The 27,167-nt window shown below is 46.2% G+C and overlaps 1 long non-coding RNA gene across 2 annotated transcripts in view; it reads right to left on the bottom strand.

The window, feature by feature from the left end:
* The window catches only part of LOC146821491 (uncharacterized), a 126,771-nt gene that overhangs the window by 41,689 nt on the left and 57,915 nt on the right, over positions 1-27,167 (bottom strand). For both annotated transcript variants that reach the window (XR_014962729.1, XR_014962728.1), the window contains one exon: positions 12,057-12,235. This is a non-coding gene — a long non-coding RNA (uncharacterized LOC146821491). The remainder of the gene's footprint in view (positions 1-12,056; positions 12,236-27,167) is intronic.

Here is a 27,167-nt window from a genome sequence, read left to right on the forward strand (position 1 = left end):
ACCACACTGGAGGGAAGGGCCTACTCTAGGGCACCTGGGGGCGTCCTTGAAGAGGTCTGAGGCGCTCCAGAATACCCAGTGCGCATCCGATGCTGCATGTGTACGAGGTGGTGGAGGAGACGACGATCCCCGAAGGTATTGGAGCGCTTAACACGAGCACCAGTAATGTTACACAAGGACACGTTCATTTATTGGTGGACACGGGGAGATTCAGTGATTTGCCCAGAAACACCGGATGCTGACCCACCCACCGCTGGGCCTCGGACCTGGTTCCCCAGCTCTAGTCTGGCCTTTGCCTGGGCAGCCAACAATACAGACTTTGTCTCAAGTGAATTTAAGGAGCACAGTGAGGTGCGCTGCCGGGCCAGCTGAGGTGTACCTTGAGAGAACTACAGGGTGTTCTGACACTGCATTTGCACACTGCAGACAATGCAGCGCCCATCTGTAGTTTACACTGCAGGTAATACACGTAAACACGGCTCACTCTGCAAGCAGACATGAACTAATCACAGGTGCATAAGTACTGCTCTACAGTCAACTGCTACACACAGTCCAAATAAGTGATAGGGGGCACAGCAGGTAGGAGGCAGGGGGCAAGCTGCCATGTGACCGGAACCCCAAGTTCTGGTATGCCAGAGGCACAAGGCCCAAGTTTCGTCCTATTTTACCTGACCTGGTTCAAGTAACTGCAGGCCCTTCCCCCAGCATTGAGACACTCCAGAATAATTCAATAGCAGAGTCTGCTTGACACGCATAAGATATCCTGGGGAACAAGGCCTCAAACACCAGCACCTCCTCCCATGCGGCCCATGGCAGGGTCCTGCTCAAACACCCCAGGAGCGAGCCATTCACACCAGCGGCCTACCGGGGCGGAAGGGGCGCAACCCGCTACGCCACATACACACAATACCATGTATTGCACCCCCTAGGACGCGCCTTCAGCCCCGCGCGCGAGGATCAAACCCTGGACCCCCGGTTCACACCCCATAACCACACATGCATAGGGACATCGCACCTCCTGGTCCGCAGCACCCTCTGCCCCCACCAGGGAGGGGGCATAACCCGCAAAGCGTGATCGCTATCATCCTCCAGAGCCCCCGCAGTGATGTGCAAATGACCACAATATGGGCGCATTGTGCAGAAGACTACATACCCGCATACTGGGACCGGCAAGAAGCATCCCGAGAGCGGAGCCTCACTTTTCGGCGCTCAACCATGTTCGCTCTTTGCTCTAGCAAACAACTCAATTGATGGACAATGAGTAATGCTGGAACCACTGCTGGCGGTACTACCTCGTCCCCGGGAGTGGGAGGGCCATAACCCCATGGGCCAAAACATCTTGCCTAGGAAACAGTGGGAGGTGAGAGGCATGTTATTCGCTAACCACCCGTCCCTCACGCCACCACCGGGTAGCATGGGGGGCCATAGATCATGCGGTGGAGAACCGCGACCCGGGACTCAAACCCGGCGCACATCCCCCCTCCTATAATGAGCCTGCAACTACCCCATACACCCGTGGGCAGGTCCGCCCCCCGTCGCTGTCTGCATTGCCACCCTCACAAGCCCAATGCCATGCGTCTAGAACCCGTGAGGCACGCAGACCCAAACTCCACAGGGAAATGCATCTCCGCAGTCACCGATGCATTTTAAGAAAGGATGAGCCGCCCCACATCGCAAAGTTGTGCTCTTCCTGTGAACAGGGTCTGAGAGCGGGTAAAGTCAGACACACTGAGCCATGCCAGCCACACTCACACGGTAACAGCCTCTTTGAGTCTGAGTCCGGGCTCAGTGCGCCACAGACCCTGCCGGGGCGGGTGGGCGATAATCGGTGTTACTAAAGAGGGCATGCTGCCCCCCTCAGTGAGAATGCCCCGAGGCCCAGGTCCTGAGTGGTCCACCCAGCGGCCCACAATTACAACCGGGCCCATGCAGCATGGTCAGCTCCATGCACTGCCATGCCTGAGGAACACCGTCCCATGGGGATCTATCTACCCCGCAGGTGGAACACCAGTGTGGGCCCCCGGAAGGAGGAAGGCCTGTGCGGGCGTATGGCATGTAAGCGGGAAGTGGGGCACCCACTATGCAAGGCGCTTTACCCGCTCAAGGCAGGAACCACCACCCCATCCCAGTTGGTCACCCCGGCAAAACCACACCACAGCACCCCACAGCACCCCCAGCGCTCCCTGCAGGTCGACGCTCCCAAGCTGGGAGGCCTAAGCCTCCAGCTCTGCGTCCTCCCCCGGTCAACACAGTCCTGGCCTTACAGCAGTAGTGCCCCCGGTACCCTGAAGCTTGCCTCCCCCCCCCCCACTTGCGAGCCGCTGCCCCAGCCGAAGCCGGTCACACGACCCAGCATCCTAGAAAGTGGAGAGGGGGGGGAGTGGCAACGCAACACTCACCGCAGCTCCTGGGAAATCCAGATGGCGACCACGGGCAAACACACACCGGTGTGTCTGGCGCGCAAAAGAGGAAGTCCAAATGGAGGGGGAGGCCTATATACCCCTCCCCTGATCCTCGCGCACCGGAAGTGACGCGCGCCGCAGGCCAGGCTGGGGGGGGGGGCACCTCCCTGAGTCCCCGCACCAATAAGGGGGTGGAATGGTGCCCCGATGGCACTAGAGAGCCGCCCTCTTTAGTGGCCCCCTGCGGGGGTCTCAGGCAGCCGCATAGTGCTTATTTACTGACAACCGCCTTTCCGCACCATTCTGCAAGATACTCCCATCACCTGCAATTATGTTATTCCATCCTTTGTTAAGCCGAAGCCAGTCACACGACCCAGCATCCTAGAAAGTGGAGAGGGGGGGGAGTGGCAACGCAACACTCACTGCACTAAATGCAGCTCCTGGGAAATCCGGACGGCGACCACAGGCAAACACACGACGGCGTGTCTGGCGCGCAAAAGAGGAAGCCCAAATGGAGGGGGAGGCCTATATACCCCTCCCCTGATCCTCGCGCACCGGAAGTGATGCACGCCTTGCACGCCGCAGGCCAGGCTGGTGGGGGGGACCCCTCAATGAGTCCCCGCACCAATAAGGGGGTGGGATGGTGCCCCGATGGCACTAGAGCGCCGCCCTCTTTAGTGGCCCCCTGCGGGGGCCTCAGGCAGCCGCATAGTGTGTATCTACTGACATCCGCCTTTCCGCACCGTTCTGCAAGACACTCCCATCACCTGCAATTATGTTATTCCATCCTTTGTTAAGATAAAAACAAACATACACTGACCTGCTCCTTATAAAGGAGGAAGACAAAAATTAAAATGTGTCTGAAAGAAAAATGTACGCAGCATATGCTAACTGTAATCATTATTTAGAGTTGAAGGACGTATTTATAGTATCTTGTTCTATCTTGGTTATTGTTGCTTGCGCGGGACATTTATAGTATGCAGCGTTTGTTTTTAGCAGTAAAAGTTATTGCTGCCCCCAAAGGATATTTAGAAAATGCAGTCTTTGTTTTACCATCTTGAACAATTTGTTCCTTAAGCTATATAAACTGCTGTTTTGGAAACATAAATTTAAAAAAAAAGATGTTATAGTTTCTGTTATTAGGAAAACAAGTGAAGTATACATGCTTTAGTATATCTTTAAACCCTAGGCGTTTTTCTTTCAAGGTTCCGAAAACGTGATATTTGCAAACACCCACTTTTGAACTATTAACAAGCGCCTTTACTGCTCCTGTGGGGCCTTTCTAACCTTCAGCCTTTGTTTTAATAGCAGGTAAATTTGTTATCGGGGACAGTTGACACGACTGCATACATTTATATGTGTTTGTGTTCAGCCCCTGCAGTCCAAAAGGATACTTTTATTTTGGTGCCTCATAGACTGACTGTTCTCTCCCTCGTGGCACTTTACACATACTTTTATTAATCGCAAATACCGTCCCTGTCTCCTCCCTCGGTGTGTGTTTGCATAGTGGAGATACAGGCTTCAGTGGGGACGCTGCCCAGGCACTATATCCAGGCATGACTCATTCTTTTTAATCTAGGATCCCATCCTGCTTTCTTTATTAGCTTTCTTACAGAAGGGATACTTTTGGGCACCTATCTTCTGCAAACAAATGGGCCTGGTAAGTTTTAATTTATGCTGCCAGTGTGAGTCATGTCAGAAGAATCACACATTTAGACCTGGTTCCCCTTAGAAGGAATCTTAGAAATTAGGAATTATATCCTCATCATTAACTAAAGACAGCTGACTGACGGGCGTGGAGCTCCTTATGATACAGCAGCTTAAGGAAACACAATGTCGGCCTGACATTGACATTAGACATTAATTTATTAATGATGGACTTTGGTCAATTCTATAGAAAGCGTCACAACCCTAACCTGCCACATAAAATGCACATCTCATGCCCAAGGGCACAGCCTTATTACAGGACAGTCTCAGTGGTTTGTAGAGATTTCTGTGACTTTGAGATATAGAGCTTCCTCTTCACACATTAGCTCTTGGTCCACAGCCCACAAATATCACACATGTTCCTCTTGGGCCTCGAGATCTGCGTGACAGTGAATAGTACCTTCTGCTCTAAGAGGGCCAGGGCCTGCCTACTATGTGCAGTGGAAAAGAAACAAGCATTTGCAATGCATGAGGTCCCACATTTGCGAGAGTTTGAGCTATTGGCAGCGGGGCATATTTCCAGCACCGGTGCTGAACAGGCCTCTCCCAAGACTTCTTACTTGGCCTCTCCTGTCGCAAACACTCAAACCGCACAGTGAAACAAAGGCAACCGCACCATGACAACATCAAGAAAAAGAGGGGGGGGACTAAGCTCACCTCCAGACTCATTTAACAACACTAATAAGGACGGCTTACAGAGAGTCACCGCAAACCGCATCACTGAAGCATTTGTTGCATGAAGTTTTGTGACCTACAAAATAATGCTTATTTCATCAGCCACCAAAAGATGGAAGGCTGAGATGGCCACACCTGGATCCGTCCGGCCCTGTGGTGGATCTATTCCTAGATTCTCCGCCATTCCAGGTCGCTTCTCCCTTCTGCCCCGGTCCTCGCTCCACTGCACAGCAGGGGAGTGCGCTCAGTGGAGCCGTGAATTTCCAACCTCTGATTACTCATCTTCCGTCATAAACACCGGTTATAAGCTGCAGTGAAAGTGCATCGAGGCTAGAGCGGCACCTCAGGGTTGCAGTCCCCTGGGTAAGGCCTCCATTTAAACGACAGACCCAGGACACGTTTAAGAGCCTCTCCCAGCGTGCTCCTTTGAAGCGCACTCGTAGACAGCAGAGTGGCCGCCTCATTCCAGGCTATTACCGACACTGACCCCATTCCTGAACCTTTCACCCACAAATCACTGTGATCAGCTCTCACAGTCTAATGAGTTCAAGGGAAGCAACACAAGACTTCCACACCCAGAATGGCCTAAGGCAGTCAACAAAAGGGGGCGAAACGGAAACAGAGTCTAGTTACCTGGTGAGAAGAGGTCACCCGGGCAAACCCGGCACCCCATATTTGTCATGACCACATCCTACCCCAGCCCCAACACCGGGCCCCAGGAAGCTGCTAACCCAGCCTGCCTGGACCACACTGGAAGGAAGGGCCTACTCTAGGGCACCTGGGGGCGTCCTTGAAGAGGTCTGAGGCGCTTCTAAATAACCAGTGCGCATCCAATGCTGCATGTATACGAGGTGGTGGAGGAGACGACGATCCCCGAAGGTATTGGAGCGCTTAGCACAAGCACCAGTTATGTTGCACAAGGACACGTTCATTTATTGGTGGACACGGGGAGATTCAGTGATTTGCCCAGAAACACCGGATGCTGGCCCACCGCTGGGCCTCGTACCTGGTTCCCTAGCTCCCAAGTCGGCAGCTCTAGCCGTAAGGCTACATCCTGTCCCATGTCCTTTGCCCAGGCTGCCAACAATACAGACTTTGTCTCAAGTGAATTTAAGGAGCACAGTGAGGTGCGCTGCCGGGCCAGCTAGGGTGTACCTTGAGAGAACTACAGGGTGTTGTGACACTGCATTTGCACACTGCAGAGAATGCAGCGCCCATCTGTAGTTTACACTGCAGGTAATACATGTAAACACGGCTCACTCTGCACACAGACATGAACTAATCACAGGTGCATAAGTACTGCTCTACAGTCAACTGTTACACACAGTCCAAATAAGTGATAGGGGGCACAGCAGGTAGGAGGCAGGAGGCAAGCTGCCACGTGACCGAAACCCCAAGTTCTGGCATGCCAGAGGCACAAGGCACAAGTTTCGTCCTGTTTTACCTGGCCTGGTTCAAGTTACTGCAGGCCCTTCCCCCATCATTGAGACACTCCGGAATAATTCAATAGCAGAGTCTGCTCCACACGCATAAGATATCCTGGGGAACAAAGTCTCAAACACCAGCACCTCCTTCCATGCGGCCCATGGCAGGGTCCTGCTCAAACACCCCAGGGGTGAGCCATTCACACCAGCGGCCTACCGGGGTGGAAGGGGTGCACGCAACCCGCTACGCCACATACACACCATGTATTGCACCCCCTAAGATGCGCCTCCAGCCCCGCGCTGAGGATCAAACCCTGGACCCCCGGTTCACACCCCTGCATAACCACACACGCGTAGGGACACCGCACCCACCCGGTCCGCAGCACCCTCTGCCCCCACCAGGGAGGGGGCATTACCCACAAAGCGTGATTGCTATCGTCCTCCAGAGCCCCGCAGTGATGTGCAAATGACCACAATGTGGGCGCATTGTACAGAAGACTATCTACCCGCATACTGGGACCGGCAAGAAGCATCCCGAGAGCGGAGCCTCACTTTTCGGCGCTCAACCATGTTCGCTCTTTGCTCTAGCAAACAGCTCAATTGATGGACAATGAGTAATACTCGAACCACTCCTGGCGCTACTACCTCGTCCCCGGGAGGGGGAGGGCCATGACCCCATGGGACAAAGCATCTTGCCTAGGAAACAGTGGGAGGTGAGAGGCATGTTATTCGCTGACCGCCCATCCCTCACGCCACCACCGGGTAGCGTGGGGAGCCATAGATCATGCGGTGGAGAACAGCGACCTGGGACTCAAACCCGGCGCACCTCCCCCCTCCAATAATTAGCCTGCAACCACCCTATACACCCGTGGGCAGGTCCGCCCCCCGTCGCTGTCTGCATTGCCGCATTCACAAGCCCAATGCCACGCGTCTAGAACACGTGAGGCACGCAGACCCAAACTCCACCCCATTCCAGCTAGTCACCCCAGCAAAACCACAAAGCCCCGCAGTACCCCGAGGGCTCTCAGCAGGTTGACACTCCCAAGCTGGGTGGCCTAAGCCTCCAGCTCTGCGTACTCCCCTGGTCAACACAGTCCTGGCCTTACAGCGGTAGCGCACCCGGTACGCTGAAGCTTGTCTCCCCCCCACTTGCGAGCCGCTGCCCCAGCCGAAGCTGGTCACACGACCCAGCATCCTAGAAAGTGGAGGGGGGGAGTGGCAACGCAACACTCACCGCAGCTCCTGGGAAATCCAGATGGCGACCACGGGCATACACTGACCTGCTCCTTATAAAGAAGGAAGACAAAAATTAAAATGTGTCTGAAAGAAAAATGTACGCAGCATATGCTATCTGTAATCATTATTTAGAGTTGAAGGACGTATTTATAGTATCTTGTTCTATCTTGGTTATTGTTGCTTGCGCGGGACATTTATAGTATGCAGCGTTTGTTTTTAGCAGTAAAAGCTATTGCTGCCCCCAAAGGATATTTAGAAAATGCAGCCTTTGTTTTACCATCTTGAACAATTTGTTCCTTAAGCTATATAAACTGCTGTTTTGGAAACATAAATTTAAAAAAAAGATGTTATAGTTTCTGTTATTAGGAAAACAAGTGAAGTATACATGCTTTAGTATATCTTTAAACCCTAGGCGTGTTTATTTCAAGGTTCCGAAAACGTGATATTTGTAAACACCCACTTTTGAACTATTAACAAGCGCCTTTACTGCTCCTGTGGGGCTTTTCTAACCTTCAGCCTTTGTTTTAATAGCAGGTACATTTGTTATCGGGGACAGTTGACACGACTGCATACATTTATATGTGTTTGTGTTCAGCCCCTGCAGTCCAAAAGGATACTTTTATTTTGGTGCCTCATACTCTGACTGTTCTCTCCCTCGTGGCACTTTACGCATACTTTTATTAATCGCAAATACCGTCCCTGTCTCCTCCCTCGGTGTGTGTTTGCATAGTGCGCCGCTGGGAGATACAGGCTTCAGTGGGGACGCTGCCCAGGCACTATATCCAGGCATGACTCATTGTTTTTAATCTAGGATCCAAACCTGCTTGCTTTATTAGCTTTCTTACAGAAGGGATACTTTTGGGCACCTATCTTCTGCAAACAAATGGGCCTGGTAAGTTTTAACTTATGCTGCCAGTGTGAGTCATGTCCAAAGAATCACACATTTAGACCTGGTTCCCCTTAGAAGGAATCTTAGAAATTAGGAATTATATCCTCATCATTAACTAAAGACAGCTGACTGACGGGCGTGGAGCTCCTTATGATACAGCAGCTTAACCCCTTCCCCGCTCATGACGGTTGCCGTGTGCTCATGACGGAACGGTTCCGTCATGCCACGCCCGTTGGCGGCCGCTCCGCCCACGCGGCGCTGTTTCCCCGCCTGTGCAGGGGGACAACGCAACTGGGCGGAGCGGCTCCATCATGAGCACAGCGCCACCGCGCTGCCCCCCCGCACCTCCCAGCGCCACGGCGGAATTCCCGCCGCGGCGAAGGGGTTAAGGAAACACAATGTCGGCCTGACATTGACATTAGACATTAATTTATTAATGATGGACTTTAGTCAATTCTATAGAAAGCGTCACAACCCTAACCTGCCACATAAAATGCACATCTCGCGCCCAAGGGCACAGTCTTATTCCAGGACAGTCTCAGTGGTCTGTAGTGATTTCTGTGACTTTGAGGTATAGAGCTTTCTCTTCACACATTAGCTTTTAGTCCACAGACCACAAATATCACACATGTTCCTCTTGGGCCTCGAGATCTGCGTGACAGTGAATAGTAGCTTCTGCTCTAAGAGGGCCAGGGCCTGCCCACTATGTGCAGTGGAAAAGAAACAAGCATTTGCAATGCATGAGGTCTCACATTTGCGAGAGTTTGAGCTATTGGCATTTTAAATGACAATAACTTTTATTTATGTGTTTTGAAAACCTGCAAGCGGGACGTAAATATGCACGTTGTACTAATAGTCCTTGCTTGAGAAGCAAGGCTGGCAGTAACTGCACCTCGTTTACAGCCAGCCTTGCTTCTCAAGCAAGAACTAAAAGTACAAAGTGTGTGTTTATGCACCGCTTGCAGGTTTTCAAAAGACATAAATAAAAGTCATTGTCATTTACAATGCCAACAGCTCAAACTCCCACAAATGTGAGACCTATTGCATTGCAAATGTTTATTATATATTGGCTAAGTCACCCCCAAAAGCTGCCCAGTAAGCACCGATGGCTGGATTTCTAATATATAAAAATGCTACATATTAAAATAGCTTGCAAACAATTATCCAAAAGCTTTTTCCAATGTGTTGGTAAAGCTGCATAGTTCACGAAGATGTCTAACTATAAATAAAAGCATTATTTTATAAATTTGCATTTAACTCTATTTCAGTAGTGAAAGAAGATTGTTATCACTTTAATGGAAAAGTAACTTTAAGGAAGGCACTTTGTGCTGCCTGGGTTTAAAATGGTATAAAGCCAGTTTATCAGCCCTAAAACAGAAAACTAGAGGGTCACTACATATCCTTGGCTGAATGTTAACAAACTCTGCTCTTAGAAGACAATGCTTTGGCCTTTGGACCAGGGATTAGGGGTGTTGTCAACAAGTGGTTAGTTTACCATCTGGGAGTGGGAGATGAACATCTGTGAGAACAAAGGGCAGCCTTAACAAATCTTTATTTCACTTGGAGATGCAAGATGGGGCTGGCAGGAACTGTTACAGTACATTCCCAGGGCTCTCCCAGATGTTCTGGCTCCAAGTCCAGCAGGAGGGAACACGGCCGGAATGGGAACAGAAACCTGCCCTGGCACTCAACCGCAAGATTGATAATGACCTGCCTGATATTGAGGGACCTGCACCAACTTCAGCTTCGGACCTTGCGCCACTGGAAGACTTAGAGTTCCAAAAGTTAGACTAAGTCCCAAGGTAAAAACTTGTATCTTTTATCAGTGTGACCCTCTTGATGTAGACTACCTCCAGTCAATTGCAGTTGGCCTGAAATTGTGCCAAGGTCTGGGTAAAGCATAGACTGATATTTTACATTGGTGCATTACTTTTTCAAGAAACTTTATGCCTTAAAACTTTAACTCATATCTCTAAATCCCATTTTAAGATTTTGCTCATTTTGGAATCTTTTTGCTTATTACATTTTTCTATATTTTTCAAAATTGGTTTGGAAATGTATTGTGCTGTTTTCTGAACTTTAAAATAGTTGAAGTTTCTTGAGATAAATACACATTTCTCTGTTGAATTATCTACTTCTTGTGCTACAGGTACCAAGGATTAAGCAGAGATTTTCTTGAAACGGTTTTTAGTTTATCAAGGATGCGTTTATTAATCTGATGAAAGGACCCCGTTCCCACATTAATAACCCACTTTCTGACAGGGATGATGCAAACGAGTGTTGAAAAACATTAAAAACTCTATGTGGCGTCTTGTAATTGTTGGGGGCTGTAGCTCAAAAAGGACAAGTGCTGTCAGAACCCATGTACTTGTGACCCTGGAACCCCAGGGGTTGTGTCAGGATGGATTGGAGGGTCAGTCTTTTGTCAGTTGTCAAGCCTAGAATATCAAGAATTAAGTTTCTTCGAAGCAAACGATTGACTGCTATGTGCTGTAGTTAAGTGAATAGGATGCATGAATGGTGAGAGATTGAGAGGATTGGTGTTAGACTGTAAACCCTTGGGTGGTCATCCCCCAAACATTTTGCCTTCACTCCTGTTTTGCTGAATTTGGTTTTGTTGGCCTTAGGACAATGCACGCTTCATCACTATTAACCAGTGCTATAGTGCTTGTGCTCTCTCCTTTAAACATGGTAAAATTGGCTCAACCCAATTGGCACATTTAATTTACTTGTACATCCCTAGTAAGGTGACACTACATGTACTGGGGGCCTGTAAGTGAAGTGCTACTAGCGGGCCTGCAGTACCTATTGTGTCCCTCACTCATGTAGGCCTTTAAAAACATGTCTCAGGCCTTCCATTGCAGTCTGTGTGTGCAGTTTTAGACTGCTATTTTGACCTGGCAAAATAAACCTTTTGCCAGGCCTAAACCTTCCTTTTTACTATATATATATATATATATATATATATATATATATATCAATCCAAAGTGTACGAAAGTATCGTAAATACGCTCTCAGGAAGGAAAGGCAAACACAAGCGTCCCAATAACCAGTTTAATGCACACGACGCGTTTCGGCAGAAGCCTTGTTCACGTGTGAGGTGCTGTCAGTATCGCACACTGATAAAGTTTAACACGATCCAAATGAGAAATAAACATAGGACAGTTAGCACTGTGTAGAATACAAGCACGGCGGCCATTATTGAATGGGTAAAATACCCTTCTATACATAAGGAAACAAAACCATCCCCTGGCATACGGTTAAGATGTATTCAAAAATGTGCTATTACGCAGAGTACAAACCAATTGTGTGTTGTCTGGGGAAGGAAAACCAAATTAGACATCCATATATGTACATTGAATAAACACTTATGCTGGAAGCATTTACCTTCGACTAATGAAACCCAGGTAGATATGCATGGCTGGACGTGGTGATCACATAGTGTGCCTCAGTTAATAAACATAACCTCTGTACATAGTTCAGCAAGATAACGAAATAGGTACACAATTGTACCAATTCAACCAGATTAGGTAAATGTACGTGGCCGAATATGACAGAAGATATGTGTAGATATCAAATACAATCCATGACTTTTTGGCTCAAGTGCATAGCTGAGCGAAAGTAGACACATAGTGTGTGCTAGTGTAACAGGACCAGTCCATGCTAGAAGGATAACAAAAGAAGGTCTTTAGAGCACAAATTATAAAGGAGAGAAGGACATACTTGTCAGATAGATGTTCCACAACATAGAACTACCTGGCTAACCTGGAACGTGTAAATATCAGTGTTCATGGCTGGTGGCAGCATGAAATAAAGATGTGCCAAGCGTGTTGTCATACCGGATGAAAAGGGTAGGTTGCCCGTGCTGGTGAATACGTGAAATTGGGCCCCTTCCTTTTCTCCTGTGAAAAAAGTAAAGAAGAATAATACATAAGATAGTTAAAGTACGAAATGTTATAAACGAATTGCATATGTTGCACATCCGAACAGGGAGTAGAAGAAGCAAGAAGGTTGTATGTATAAAGTAACAACATAAGACAAGTACTGAAAAGACAAAACAACCTCTAAGAGAAAAGGAGACATAAGGCTGGTTACGGTCATACATACTAGTATATACATCACATGGGATAAGGCCCTATACCTGATGTTACAAAGATGAACATTGTTTATGAACTCTCTTTGAGGTGAATGGATAACTCTTCACCCATGTTTAGCCCCCCCGGAGTTTTTGTCTGAAAATCTATGATATATCTAGACTCCCGTTGTCGTAAAGAGAGTACCCTGTCACCACCTCTAGGATTTCCCCAGAAATCAATCATTAGTTCGGTAAGTATTTAAATTTTAGTCGTCATTATTACAGATTCAAATAATCTAAAAGTCAATATTTCAAAACAAGATATAATAGAACATTGGTAAGAATTACAAAAAGAATGCAGAATAAGCAGCAAGTGTGTTTCATAAAGGAAAAACCCTAATCTAAATTAATGAGGATTGGGCATAAAGGGCATTTATTTGAAGCAAAGTAAAGTAAGGTGCCAGCTTCTGAAAGTTTCTGATGAGAGAATAGGAATGCATAGGCATAAAGTCTTAGCACTCAAGCAGGAGAATTTAGCAGAGGCTGGAAGGTTCTTCTCGGATCGAAGTCAGCAAGCATCTCTATAATTTCATCATGGTTGTCGTCACTGCTTTCCAAGCCATCACTGTTTTACCTCAAGGTTTTCCTTCCAAATATTATATTACCTAAATGAACAACAGGTTCCATTTGGGACTATACCAGCAGTTGGAGACCGCATGATGCCCAATCTTGACCGCAGACATTCTTCAATAGTTGACGCGCCTGAGGGTGTATCACTTCTGCACTTGGGGGAGTGGCTGCCACCATTTCCCTTTTAGAACAACGGTATTGGTGGCAGGATTTGTACCAACAAACCAGAAAACATGTCTTGGGTTGTGACATTTGCCAACAAATTAAACGTACCACTGTGTCTAAACTACCACAGATGGATTTGTTTATTTCAAATCAGCCTTTTGGCTGCGTTTATCTAGATCATTGCGGTCCTTTAATTTCCGATACTGCATTCAAGTTTTTTTTAGTTGCAGTTAATTCTTGCTCCAGGTTCCTATGGGTTTGGCCACAGCACTTGGCTGATGCTTGAACTGTTATTAAAGATTTGCAAGTCTTTGTCGAGACTTATGCTTGTCGCACATTCCACTCAGACCAAGGCCTGGCTTATGCCTCTAAGGCTTGCCAGGATTCAATGGGATTCAAAGGAGTCCATGGGTGTGCAGGTGTCTTTTTCTGTCCCTCATAGGCCTGAGGGCAATTCTGTTGTGGACATAATGAACTGTGACTTAAAGCAATCCTTGATGGCTAGAGTATTAGGTACGGGTGTGGTAGGTTGAATCATCTCTATGGGGTTCAACGAGCATTAAATGATTTCCCTAAAAGATCTCTGGGTGGGTGGACTCTGTACAAAATGCTCTTTGGCATCAAGATGTGTGCTCCAGAACTTGATGGTCCAGACGTTATGGTGGCAGCTGCAACCTTTGATATACTTAATCACTGTACTGTCTTGCAGGATCTACGAAAGTTATTTGCCTCCAGCTCTTTCATTGAGTACTGATACTTAAATTCCTGGTTGGCTTCCCAAGGCTGGAGACCTTGTTTGTGAAAAGGTGGCCTTCAAGAAGGAATTCAGCCCAACGTACCATGCTCCTGTTCCAGTCCTTGGTATCCAGGATACACAAACTGTGATTGTGGCACCACTTCCAGTACATAAAAAAATCTCTTTGTCTCCATTGAAAATATCAAGCTACACCGTTTGACCAATTCTCTATAGTATGCCCAGGAGTGGTCACTCGCAAGACTTTCCTTTGCAGCCCATAAGCAACACCGTTACTGCTTCTCCCCGGCTTCCGGGGGTGGAGGCGGAAACTTCTGTTTACTTGCTACCTGTTACTACTTCTCCATCTCCAACAATGGATGTTGTTTATACTGATCCGCCGTTAGATATCCCTTGTGAGATACAGTTTTCAAATCTAAATGCTGAATCGTAACCTCCTCTTTTCCATTTAAGTTCCTCCAGGTACTATAAGGATCAAGACCATTTCTCGTCTGACAGTTCTTCAGGGTCTTAAGATTCTTCATCTACCTCCAGCGCTGATTTGTGTTTTTATCTCCTGGTTTAAACGCACTTATCGAGTTCCTCCTTGGAGATATATTTGGATCGTATTCTCTTTGGTTCTTTTATTCATGTGGATTTGATTTGTGACAGTTTTTTTCCTTCTGATCAACAGCCATCACCTTCCGGAACGTTCTGCTACAGAACTGGCTCCACATTCCTCCTCACATAGAATGAAAAGAGACCTGTCCCTAGTCAACAATTCAGCTGTTCCAGTGACTGACAGAATTGTTTGGGATACATTTCTGTTTGATATGGTTTGTCCTACGAAGACCCTGCAGATTCCATATGTGTTCAAAATTTCTTTAGGTGATGTTGTAGTACCGGGGTTCCAATCCGATGATTGGGATGTTGATTGCTAGACCCGGGATCCCCCGTTGGCTGACGTAGGTACCTTAGGCCAAGTAAAGATCCGCGTTCCATCATCAGGGAAAGGAGGGTCACCTTTTTAGATAGCCCCGCTCTCCCCCTCGGTGGCTTGGCACGAGCAGCCAGGCTTATCTTCCACGCAAATGTGTAAAGTATTCACAATCACGCTCACAATAAACCAATGACGAAACCACAAATAGACTCCACACGAGTTTTGTAAACACGAGTATAAACTTTATGTAAAAAGATATACGATCAGACCACACAATATAAAACCAACATATGAGGTTGTGTAATATTTCTACTGGTCAGTTGTAAGGCCAGCCAACCCTTGTAAGTTCTGGCGATATCAATGAGCACTTCTAAACATTCTCCTGTACTCCTAAAATCATATCATACAGTCGTAATGCCAGAATCAGATACTTGTGCAATGTAATTATACTGTCATGCGTAACGTAACAATCAGGTACTTTGCAAGATCAAATAATGCCATGCGTGATACCACCACCGGATATGTAATTCTGCAAAAAATAAGGCAATGCATATACACTAATCAGGTAATTCGTTATGCAGGAGAAATGGAATGCGCAATACGCTAATCAGGTAGACCGTTATTCAGAAACAATGCAATGCGTCATATGACAATCAGGTAGTTTGTTATACAGATAAAAAGGCCATGCGTCATACACTAATCAGGTAGTTTGGTATGCAGGAATAATGCAATGAGTAATACTCTAATCAGGTACTCCGTTATACAGAAATGATGCAATGTGTAATACGAAAGTCAGGTACTCCGTTCTTCAGAAATGGAATAATGCGTAATACACTCAGGCCCTGATCACCGGACCTTAGGCGGTCTCTCTGCCTCTCAATGCTGCCCCTCACACAGGACAATGTAATCCCAAAGTGCAGCTCCGCACTCCGGCCCCTGTACCACCACTCCTTGGCGATACGGGCCACGACACGAGCCGAAGCAGAGACTCGCGCTGCCAACACGGTAGAGATGCTGAGAGTGTCACCCTCCGAGCCCGCGCTCTGCCCTAGGAGTCGACACATATTACCTGGGGGGCGTGAACTCACTCTCCTCTCCTCAGTCAGCAGCTCGGCCTCCAATGCAGCTTTGTGAAGTGGCAATGGCTGCTCGGGCTGGCAACTCAGCTCCTCCGGGACTGCCGGTCCAGGCCACTTCACTTACGAAGATCTCAGGCTACCACAAAACACATGCACACAGCGTCGTGAATCTTCCTTCACTCTGGGTGCATGATCACTGGGCACTCCACACACATGTCTCCGGCTGCACGAAGATCACACACACAGCATCGCTGAGACTCACTTTACTCCAGTCCACACGATAACATGGAAAATCCTCACAAAGTTCTCACGGTGCACAATGCACCCACACACAATAACGTTGAGACTCACTTGGGTTCCGGTGCACAATACCTCTGGACAATCCTCACAAAGGGGTTCAGGCTGCACAAAGCACACGCACACCGTGTCGCTGATCCTTGCTTGGACTCCAGGTACCCCTGATCACAGACGAATCCTCCTGAAGATTCAGGCTGCACAAAGCACGCACACACAGTGCCACTGAGACTCATTTGGACGCCAGGCGCCTACGATCACAGGTAGTCCTTACGAGGGTCTCCGACTACAACAGGTGCTTACCCAGCGCCACTGACACTCTCCTGAAAACTTTTATGTTCCTGTGTTTCCGCACAGGGATCCAGATCACCTCAGGCCCTTTGGTATAGTTACTTCAGGACACAGCACACCACAAAGTCCTTCAAGCAGGGAGACACAGCACACAGCAAAGTCCCTTTAGCCTTTCCTTGGTTGAAACAGCAAACTGCAGGCCAGCGCCAGATCACACAGCAAGAGCAGTCCTATCCATCAGTCTCTTCAGTTGTTTCTTCATTGGCAAAGGTCCTCTTGACCACGAAGTAGCTTCAGTCTTGTTCACACTTGATCAAGCCATTCTCCAAAGTTCAGGGGCTTCAGTTCTCTTCGTTATACCCCTCAATGGCTTTGAAGTCTTTGTGCCTCAGGGGGCACTGACCCCTGCTCAAACCAGTTCTGGGGGCCTTCCTGCCAGTGACACCTTCTTCTTTGATTAGTGGGGGTCTGGATTCTCAATCACTCAGCAGGAGATGGGACAATTGTTTTATAGCAGCAGCCCAGGCCTCTTCACCCCTAGGTGCTTTTCCTCCCCTACACTCCAGGTGCAGGTCAGCCTGTTGCTGTCTCACCTCCTCCTCCCCTGGGTCAAGACACTCCCCAGATCCTATCGCTTTCAAATCCAGACAGTCAATCCACATCCAGGCAGAGACACACAGAAATGTCAGAGCACAAACACACAGCCACTTTCAAAAGAGTGGCTTCTGAACACACAATGCGAAAACCACCTACATAAAAAGATGTGTTATTACATTGTGAGTTCAGGTATACTATTGTGTGTGCAAAAGTTTCCCCTGGGTACTTTTAGGTCCAAGAGGAGGGGAGAAAGACAGATTAAAGAGAGAGACCTCTTATCTGACCTATCTTTTTTATATTGTGTTAATCACTTATTCTTTACAAAAACCCCAGGAAACAGTGTTATTTCAAAAACATTTTCATTCTTTTTATTATTTTCTTTTTTTTATAGATAATAAAACATTCATATATGTTCTTTTAGTGTGTAATTTGCATACAGTTCAAACATTACTACACAGATGTTTCTTCACTGATTGATTTACATGAACAAATTTGAAAGGCAAAACAGTTTAAAAAGCTCATACAAGGAACCCCCCATACAAGGAACCCCCAAACTGATCGTTTCCAAAAGACCATCGCATTCTCACCTATCAATCACTCTTACGTACCATCAGATATTCTACACAGGAAAAAGGAAAAAAAGAGAACAAAAGAAATTTAAGTATTTTTTGGGTAAAAACATAAACCAACTCTGGTATGAAATCCTACTATATTGCAATCCAAAAAATTGGATTTTAAATAGTTCTTACAAAGTCCTATGATTGTATAGTCAGGACGTTGACGTTGGATTCTTCTATGGATCTCCCAGATGTATGGTTGGTACTCTTGGTCTACGTACGTTTCGGAGACTATGTGCGATTTTCGCGTCTCCTTCTTCAGGACCAAAGTATATTTTGGAGGTATCTTTGTCATCTATACGATGAAAAGAGTGGGGGTTCTCTGTGTGTTTATTGACGTTGCCTCTGGTTCCAAAAAAAATTGACCATATTTCAAATAGGGCATTAGGCTCGAAAAACTTCTAGAGGATAATTCCTCTTAGAAATGGGCAAGCATGGAGAGTTTTGTGTCCTGATACATTAGACCATTGATCATCCTACTTATTTCGAAAAGACAAAATGAAGAAGGAAGGCCACACTGTGGATGGACCTTATATAAATTCCATCTAGACTGATTAAGTGCCTGAATCCTCAACAGGACACACTTCGTGTTTTCTCTTATGGATTGGGGCGATTGAAAACCAAGCTTTGCTTAAATATGCAATCTCATGTATTGTGAAGTTTTTCGCTCCATTTTCTATGCTGCCAAACCGGAGTTCAGGTATACTAAACTTCACCTTTCCATCTTGCAAACCATCATGTGGGATTGACCCGGGACTTGTATACTCCACTGTCTGAAAAACAATATCTATCTGTTTCATTGCTTTGAAGACCTATGCACTCTATCATATGAGATTATAATTGACTTTATGTACAACTATGAAAGCCTTGAGTAAGCCCAGGTCATACTGACCAAAGGGTGAAACACGTGTCGGCTGTCTGGCTATTTCACCTCCAGAGCGTAATTACAAAAACTACACATGAAGAATATACTATGTAATTAATAAAGACTTTCTTCAAAAAGATATCTGGAAACTGCTTTCCTTCGGGGATAATTGACCCTAAGAAACATTAGTTTCTTGGTGACTGCAACCACCAACATTATGTAAAGAGGTGCACACACTCAAACTCTCATCAAACCTTTCCATCTTAAGCCTTTGGGATGACAGGCTGGAAAACATTTTACACAGCCCTCCCATTCTGTCCTATGGGCAAAATGGCCTTTCAACAGTGAAAAACGAAATGGAGATTATTTCAATGTCAGTACATGACACACACCTTAGTACATGTCCTTCCTTTCACATGCACTACACCCTGTCCAGGGGGACCCCAGACCTACCATAGGGATGTCTTAGGTGCACAGAAAGGGAAGGGTAAGGTCTGGCAAGTGAGTGCACTTGTCAGAACAACATGGCAGTTTCACAACACAAACTGCATTAGCAGCCCTGGCACGCATAGTGCACTTTACTAGGAACGTTAGTAGTAAGGCAAACATACCAATCATGGACAACCAATTACCATTACTTTATACAGGGAACACTTACACTTTGACACTGTTTGGCAGTGGCAAAGTGCCCAAAGCATCTAAGTTCAACACCATGGCAGAAAAAAGATCTAGGGGGAAAGCAAAACGTTTAGGGACCTTAGCCAAAAAGGGCCAAGTGCTACATTAATACTGTGAATTCACTGCTTTACAAATTAGAATATTACACTGTGTTTGAATCAGATGATCTATACCTTAATTACGCTAATTGCGCTGAGATGTTCTGTTACCACTGTTATGAACATCATTTTGCCTGCATAGGGCAAGTGGACAGCATCCCCATTATAATTATATGCAATGGGAACAATGTCCAACTCCACCACAGGGAAGCTATGACCTTTCAGACCCAACATCATACTATTTTAAGTTGGTTCCAACCCAGTCAAAAAAGTTTATTCTTACTCAGATTAAGCTGATATATGCTGCTTCATTCGTCAACCAGCTGGTCCAGGGCACAGAAACTTTATTAGAGTCTGATTCCTATACAAATTATTTTCCTAAACGAAGCGATCCAACAAACTACTTGGGGTTTGCAAAAATCAAAGAACTAAATGCCCCGACCATTGCTTCAATTGCCTGCTTTGATGAGTGTCAATCTTACACAAATTATACAGAAAACAAAATGGTACATTTAACTCGCCATTTTTGAATCCTGGTGGGTGTTTGTGGCCAGTAGACACAAATGGGTGTCAAGCTCGTTTTCTTAACTACACCCCCGGTTTCAAATCAAATAGACCAGATCCACGGTACTCACAGTCTACCCATTCTAACCTTATTACCACCTATTCATACGGAAACTTAAGCCAGCAATGGTTGGAACATTCTACACTGTCTGTAGTGAAACAAAAATGTTCTCTTCTATCCGAGGACATGAATCTATCTGATTTTTTGATAGGTCCCAAGTCCCCTCACTCTAAAAGATTTCTATATGTGGCTTACAATGAAATCTGGAAATTATCACAAATTGAAGCTGCTATGCGTGGAGACAAATTGATCAAGATAATTTGGATAAAGTACTTGCAGTAGTGGACAACAGCATTAATATGTTATACTCCTGTATTTATAATTTGAATAGCTTTGTGCCATCTGTTATGGATATTGTACAGAATGGTATGTCAACATTGTATCATGGTCAGAGTCAGCTCAGATCTATTATGCAATTTAGCTGGCCGCATCAAACACTCAAAAATGGATGTGTTCCTTGGCATTACCGAACTGTACTGCTTTGTTTCTGCCTTTCAATCTAAAACACAAACAACAATCAATGTCTACGAAACACACAACTTACACTGTGTCACATTGAGAGAAATTAGAAAAACGTCCATTCACTGATATCTAAGTGGCAATATGCTTATTACAATGGGTTATCTCATTGTCCATATCAACATTTCAATTTACAGCTTGCATGAAGCATTTTCCAATAGATCGATATGAACTCATTGGGAGCAGCTACATCCATGAGTTATGGGTCCTGCCCTGGACCTATCGCTGTGAGCATGCTGATAGAGAAGTTTTTCTTATGGGAGAGGAGTGTGACTCCACTGCCGACCATTCACTTGTTTTTCAACATGTTAAAATCCACAGTGCATGTAATGTTTTGGCACCTAATTTGGCTTGCTATTTAAAAGTAACTCCAGTCCCCGCAATTCTTCCCTTCATTACTATACCTTAAAATGGAATCTATCTCATACTTAATAATCAAGACTGTTGCGGTATGTGGGCCGTTTCCCAGTTAGTCACTTGTTGCAACAACGTTCTGTTTCCCCCTCTCCATGGGATAGGGGATAGCTTGTTGTGGCCTTTCATTCTACCTTTGAAAGCAGATTTCAACAAGCTTAGCAGACTCAAAGCATTATTGATCCCACAAGAAGTGGCTCTCACATCATCCCGCGAGACCTTCGAATTGCAGGAGGCTAGAACTACGGTTGAAATACAGTCCTTGTTAAATACAATCTTCCCCTGCATTTCAGTGAATTGATACATCAAATATGTAATGCTTCTGTTATAATGGGTGTAGATGATTTTTTTTAAATTGTAGGCTCTGGCCTCGTCACTTTTCCAGCTTTTATACACTCAATTTTTTCCAACGTGTTCGGTGGATTCCCAGTACTGCTGTTCCTCATTTGCAGCATTCTCATCCTGTTGCTGCTGTCCCGTAATGGGTGTTCCTTCTGCGGCCACCGCAGACCTGTCATCTCTTCAGCACTACTGTGAGCGTATGCTGCTGCTCTTTAGCATGATTCCACTGCAGGTGTTGGATGTGGATTGGTGTTTAACCTTCCACCGTGCTTACTTCACCTGCATGCAACCTGTATTTCACTGTATCTGGGGCCCCTTTCAATGGGCAATAGACATATGCCTGGCTCTACAGATGCCCACTGCCCTGGATCTCAAATCGCCAATGAGTCCCTCAGTGGCACATTATCAGGTCTGTTCCTTGGGTTTGCTCCTTCTACAAAATCTGAGTCTGGAGCAAATGGTCAACCGGAGACCCTGTGCATTAGCACAGCATTTGTTAGATCAGAGTTTTGTTGAAATCAACGCAGGTTGCCCTATGGCAGTATCTGCATCTGTTGGAGCTGAAGATCGTGTCTGTTCTTTAGAACTTATGGACTGGGCCGTAGACCTATACATCCGCCTGGAGTCGAACCCCATCGTGGAGCCCTTTGACTTTACAATGCCTGATTACATACTGGATTCCTCCGACATGCATTCATTGCATATTTTGTGTTAGTATATTGTTTTTTTCTGCATCCTTCATCACAGCTAAATTTAACAATGGATTTCAGTTTGCTTATCTTTCCATTCTCTTACCAACCAAGGGAGGGTGTCAAGTGTACGATACGATACATGACCGATTGTGGTTTTCCCTATGTTAGTATAACTGTGCATTATACAAACCGCATTAGATTTGCACATTACTATATAAACACGTTTGCTTCTGGACCACATTATATTTTCACACAGAACCTGCAGTTGTCTTCCCATTCTGTTCTTTCCTGGACTTTAGTCTGAACACAGCCGACAAGGTCAAACAACAATCAGGCACATGCATCAACCACAAAACCGGTCGCAAACGGGCAGATTCTCAGAATCTGCCCCTTTGCGACCGGTATTTTTGCATTTGGGATGCATCATCCCAAATGCAAAAATCACAATTTAAGGAATCTCAAAATAGCGATTCCTTAAATAGCGATTGCATTTAAGGAATCCCTAATTGAGATTCCTTAAATGCAATGCATTAAAGTTTAAAAAATAGCGATTTCGCTACTAGCGGGAGCAAATTACCATGAAGCTGGACTTCATGGTAATTTGCTAAAACTTAGAAAAATGCACTTATTTGCATTTTTGTAAGTTTCATGTTGCGCACACACATGCCCTTAGAGCATGTGTGTATGCAACATGTGTGCAGAGTTCGAATACATGGGTGCAATAGGGTGTCATTTTGACACCCTTGCACCCTAGAAATTGCGGGAGCAATTTGCGAGTACCTACTGGTACTCGCAAATTGCTCCCGCAATCTCGAATGCATTCCTATGGGCCTGAAGGCCCATAGGAATGAATGGGAAGCCATTCATTAATTGCGACTCGCAATTTGTGAGTCGCAATTAATGAATGTTAAGGAATCGCTATTTTAATAGCGATTCCTACATGCATAGGCTTTTGCGAGTCCTTAATTGTGATTCCTTAATATTCGCAATTAAGGACTCGCAAAAGCTTTTCTTGATGCATGTGCCTGTTTGTCCCTTATTATTTTGTTCTGGTCAGGCACTCACACCTAGACAACACAGAAATACAGCTGTTGCTTATAAACCTTGTCATATAGGTATGAAAAGCAATGTAACAGACAGGGAGAGAGAAAGAGATTTCTTAAAGAAGATCACGGCTGTATCTGAGTTGTAGAATGTCCATCTGTGTATAGTAAGTTATGGGGTCCGCTACTAATCCCAGAGATGTTTTCTATATAATCAGTTTTCTTCTGTAGAAGGGGAGGTGTGTCAGGCTAATCTGTCTTATAATATGGAAGGGCTTTTCATTATATAAAGTTTATTGACTATGCTGATGGTATTTTTGCTAGGCAGTTGTTTTCTGATTGTGGCACGTATACTGCATTCTAGAGCATGATAGTTTAAATAAACATTTCAAACTTCGTTCATATCTATGTCATATTTTATTGTGGACGAGTATGGGTGTGTGAGCGAAAAGGTGTTTCCTGTTACCACGATCCCTGAGAGGGTCAGGAGTATTGTGCTCTGGGGTGTCAATTCACTTGTCTCTCTGGATACAGGTAAGAGGGCAAGTGAGACACTATAGTTAGTCGGACTCTGGCCCATGGTGCTGAGGTTGAATCTACTAGTGTTCAATAATCCCAAGTATAGTTCTGTTTCTGAGCTGAATCCCTGCAACAATCTCCCCACACAAAAAGGAGGAATTGTCAGTGATTTACTCTTCCTGGGAAAAGAATGGTTGTGGGGAAAATCTGCACCAGATAATTAGCTTGCCACACAGCACCTAGGCTCAGTAAGCCCAGGCACACTAGAACAAAAGAGGAGGCAGTAGCGGCCCGTGGTGAGACGGCTGCCGGGTGCTGACGTGGGGCGGGGGGTAGTAAACTACAGATTACGGCCGATTAGAGGTAAGTAAACATATAAATAAATCAAACAAATTTCGCTACGTGCGCTGCATCCCCAAATGCGATGCTACGCGCGCAACGAAATTAGTTTTATTTATTTATATGTTTACTTACCTCTAATCAGCCGTAATCCGTAGTTTACTACTCCACAGCCTGCCCCTCCCCCACCCCATGTCAGCACCCGGCACCACTCCTAACATGGGGGCGCTATGGAGAGGAGGGCTAAACCTCTGAAGCCAACACAAGCAGGGCTCATCTTTGAAGTTATGGTGGGAAGAGATCTGGCAGTGATGTCAGCTAGGGCGGAGCTGAGGCCCTCATAGGAGCTCTTTCCAGAGGAAACTTGACGGCGCCTTGTTTGATTATCCCAGAATGCTGTGCAAGAGGGTTGCGACAGGAGTGAAGGGATGATGTGGCATTCTAGGATTGGCCAGGGGTGCCAGGCATCTAGAAATGTCAATTTCCACTTTCAAAAGTCTGTACAAGGGAAAGATGGAGAAGAAGACTGTAGATCTAGGAGGCGACAACAGAGGATGAAAGGTCAGCTGGAAAATGAAGCCATCTGATTTCCTGCAAAGATGGACTAAGGACTTTGACTCCAGCTGACCCCAGAACTAAGATGGGACTACAGAGCCCGTGGAACTGGCACTTTTATGCCCCTTGTCCTCTGAGGATGTGTTTTGGGAAGACCTAGACTTCAATGCCCCCCACTGGGTGCCCTTCAAGGCAACCAGGAGGCACTGGGGCCTGAGGAATGCAGATAGGAGGATGCTCTTCTAGCTAGCACCAGAGGGGCACGCAAAATGCCCTCACCAGCAGGCGAGGAGCTCCAAGAGTCACGCAGAAAATGCTGGTGCATTGAGCCAGAAGACCCACCTCCATGCAAAGTGTGCTCTTTAGAGGCCAGGAGACCTTTACTAGAGCTTGCCACTAGGAGCAAAATCAACCAAAGATAGTGAATCTGGCCAACAGGGCCAGAGATATGCAATTTTAAGGATTTCCTAGTTAAACAGAAAACCAAGGGTTTGGCACTTTGCTCCAGTCTCTGAAAATACCCACAGCCTAGACCAGGGCCCAGGAGTGAGCATATCCTTTTATTACAATTGTCCATGGGAAGAGGGGCATGCATGGGGACCCCTTGCCCAAGCCAACTTCAGACAACGAGGATCCCATCTCACAAGACCACACATTATGGAGTCTGCAGGAAAACCAACACACTCTCTTCTGAGGCTGTTCACCTTCCCTCACTCCCTGTGACTGGGTCGAGCAGATGCACACCACCACTATCACCCCACCCGAGTTCACTGTGATGGGGAAACACATTAATTGAGCCAGATCCTGCACAACTCAAGGAATGCAGTATGCACTGGAAGCCGTGGGGGAGGGATGAGGTCTTTGGGCTTCCCCCGCAGGCCTTCAACGACCCCCATAATACTCATGGGTGGTGCAGATGGGACCAGAGCACCCCACAAAAGGGAGAATCCTGCATTGCAAAGCCACAGAAAACAGCAGCAAACCATACTATCCAGCGAGGGGGCTAAAAATTGGCCTAACTTCTTTCTCTGGTGCCATTAGAGGTACAGGTCCACCGTCAACAATACTCATATACTATCTAGAAGGCAGTAGGCAGTGAAGCAGTCCCTGGAAGGTTTGCATGAAAACTCTCCCTAACTCTCTCTTTTTGCTTTTTGCTTTGTAGCTCAGGAGTTTGAGGACCCCTTGAGGTTGGTATTATGGCTACATTATGTGGCCTGTAAACAGTGAAGAAAGACTCTGGCTCCATTCATGACTGAGATGTATTTAAAAATGTTCTGAGAGTTTTATTGATGAACGGTGCAATGTTTTTGCTTGCAATGAATACGTTTGAATTATGTTTTGTAGGCCCACTGTAACCGTAGGTTTTGTGGTATTTATGTGTCACAGGTGAGGGTTCACCTTAGCATGTGCATACCCCGTGGCCCTCTGGTCCTGAAGAAAGCCTCGCTACTCGCAACCGGAGGCTGAAATATGTAGACCAGTAATTGCACTTCCACATTAGTGTGTGACTGGTCAATTTAACCAGTTTTCACATCCACTTTCACCACTTTTTAATCATACCTTACTTCTCCACCAATAAAAATAGTTGAGATAAGTAAAGGCAATTTTAACTTTTCACTTTCACTGAATGCACTTCCCAAAAAAAAACGCTCCGCTGTAACCAGGTGTCGAAGCACACCCCAGAAGCATTCGGCCCCTTGGGTGGGATCTCAATGATGAAGCATGCCACCAACTAGGTTGGTGAGTGAGGGATTTTCTAAAAAACAGGCGTGACTCCTCATACAATCTCTTTGTTTACAATTACTCTTCTGTTGTTTGTTTACAATATTAAGGTATCACAATGTTCCCTACTCGGCATTCAAGACTACAAGCATCCAGGCTTTGGGCCCCATCCGCCTGGATTCCCTCAAGGGAGATAAGTCACCCTGTACAAATACTGCTTGATTGATTGACTGACAATGGAACCCTTAGTTGCTTAAGCACAACAGACGCATTATAATGCAAGATAGTACCACAGGACGGTTGGCCAGACTAAGGCTCACAAATTAATTGTATGTCCTACTGGTATCCTGGCAGGAGAATTAAGCTCTTCTAAGTTCTCCCAAGTAAAAACAAAAAAAGTTTACACATTTTTGTAAAGCAAGAGGCCTTCTATTTCACTCTTATTGTTGGCACTAGAGTATGAAAAGTTGTTTGCACTGCCATGCTGTGAATGGCCTTGCCACTAGATGGTGCTGTAGTGGGCCACACAACTGCCCAAAGGGTATAAAGTCTCTTCTTCTCGGTCAGTTAAACTACAGTAGTCGAGACTTGCATGAGATTTTAGGTAGACCCGTTCTGTAAATACACAAACCAGTTCACCAACTGAACAAAGACAGATTTGATGGATGCCACATTCATCTCTGTAGTGTTCAGCTGGACACGTTCTAGTGTTTCACCCTGTTCAACACTTACACTAACACCCTCCCATCACAGGCAACACAAGTCAGGTGACCCTGTTAATAAAAGGAGCCGGGTGCACCGGGTGCACGTGCCCTGGGCCAGTTCAAGCACCCTAGTATGCCATGTCTGTGTCTTAATTTCTACAGCATGTGGGCCTAGGGCCCATGATACTACAATGGCGATGAGCGGGCCGATCCCCGCGTCTGCGCTGGCAGCTCCTTCACTGGTCTTCATGGGGGAAGGTGTAGCCCAAGTCTAGGGCAACCCCCACACACCTGC

The sequence above is a fragment of the Triturus cristatus genome, chromosome 6 (genome assembly GCF_964204655.1).
Source record: "Triturus cristatus chromosome 6, aTriCri1.1, whole genome shotgun sequence".
NCBI lineage: Eukaryota > Metazoa > Chordata > Amphibia > Caudata > Salamandridae > Triturus > Triturus cristatus.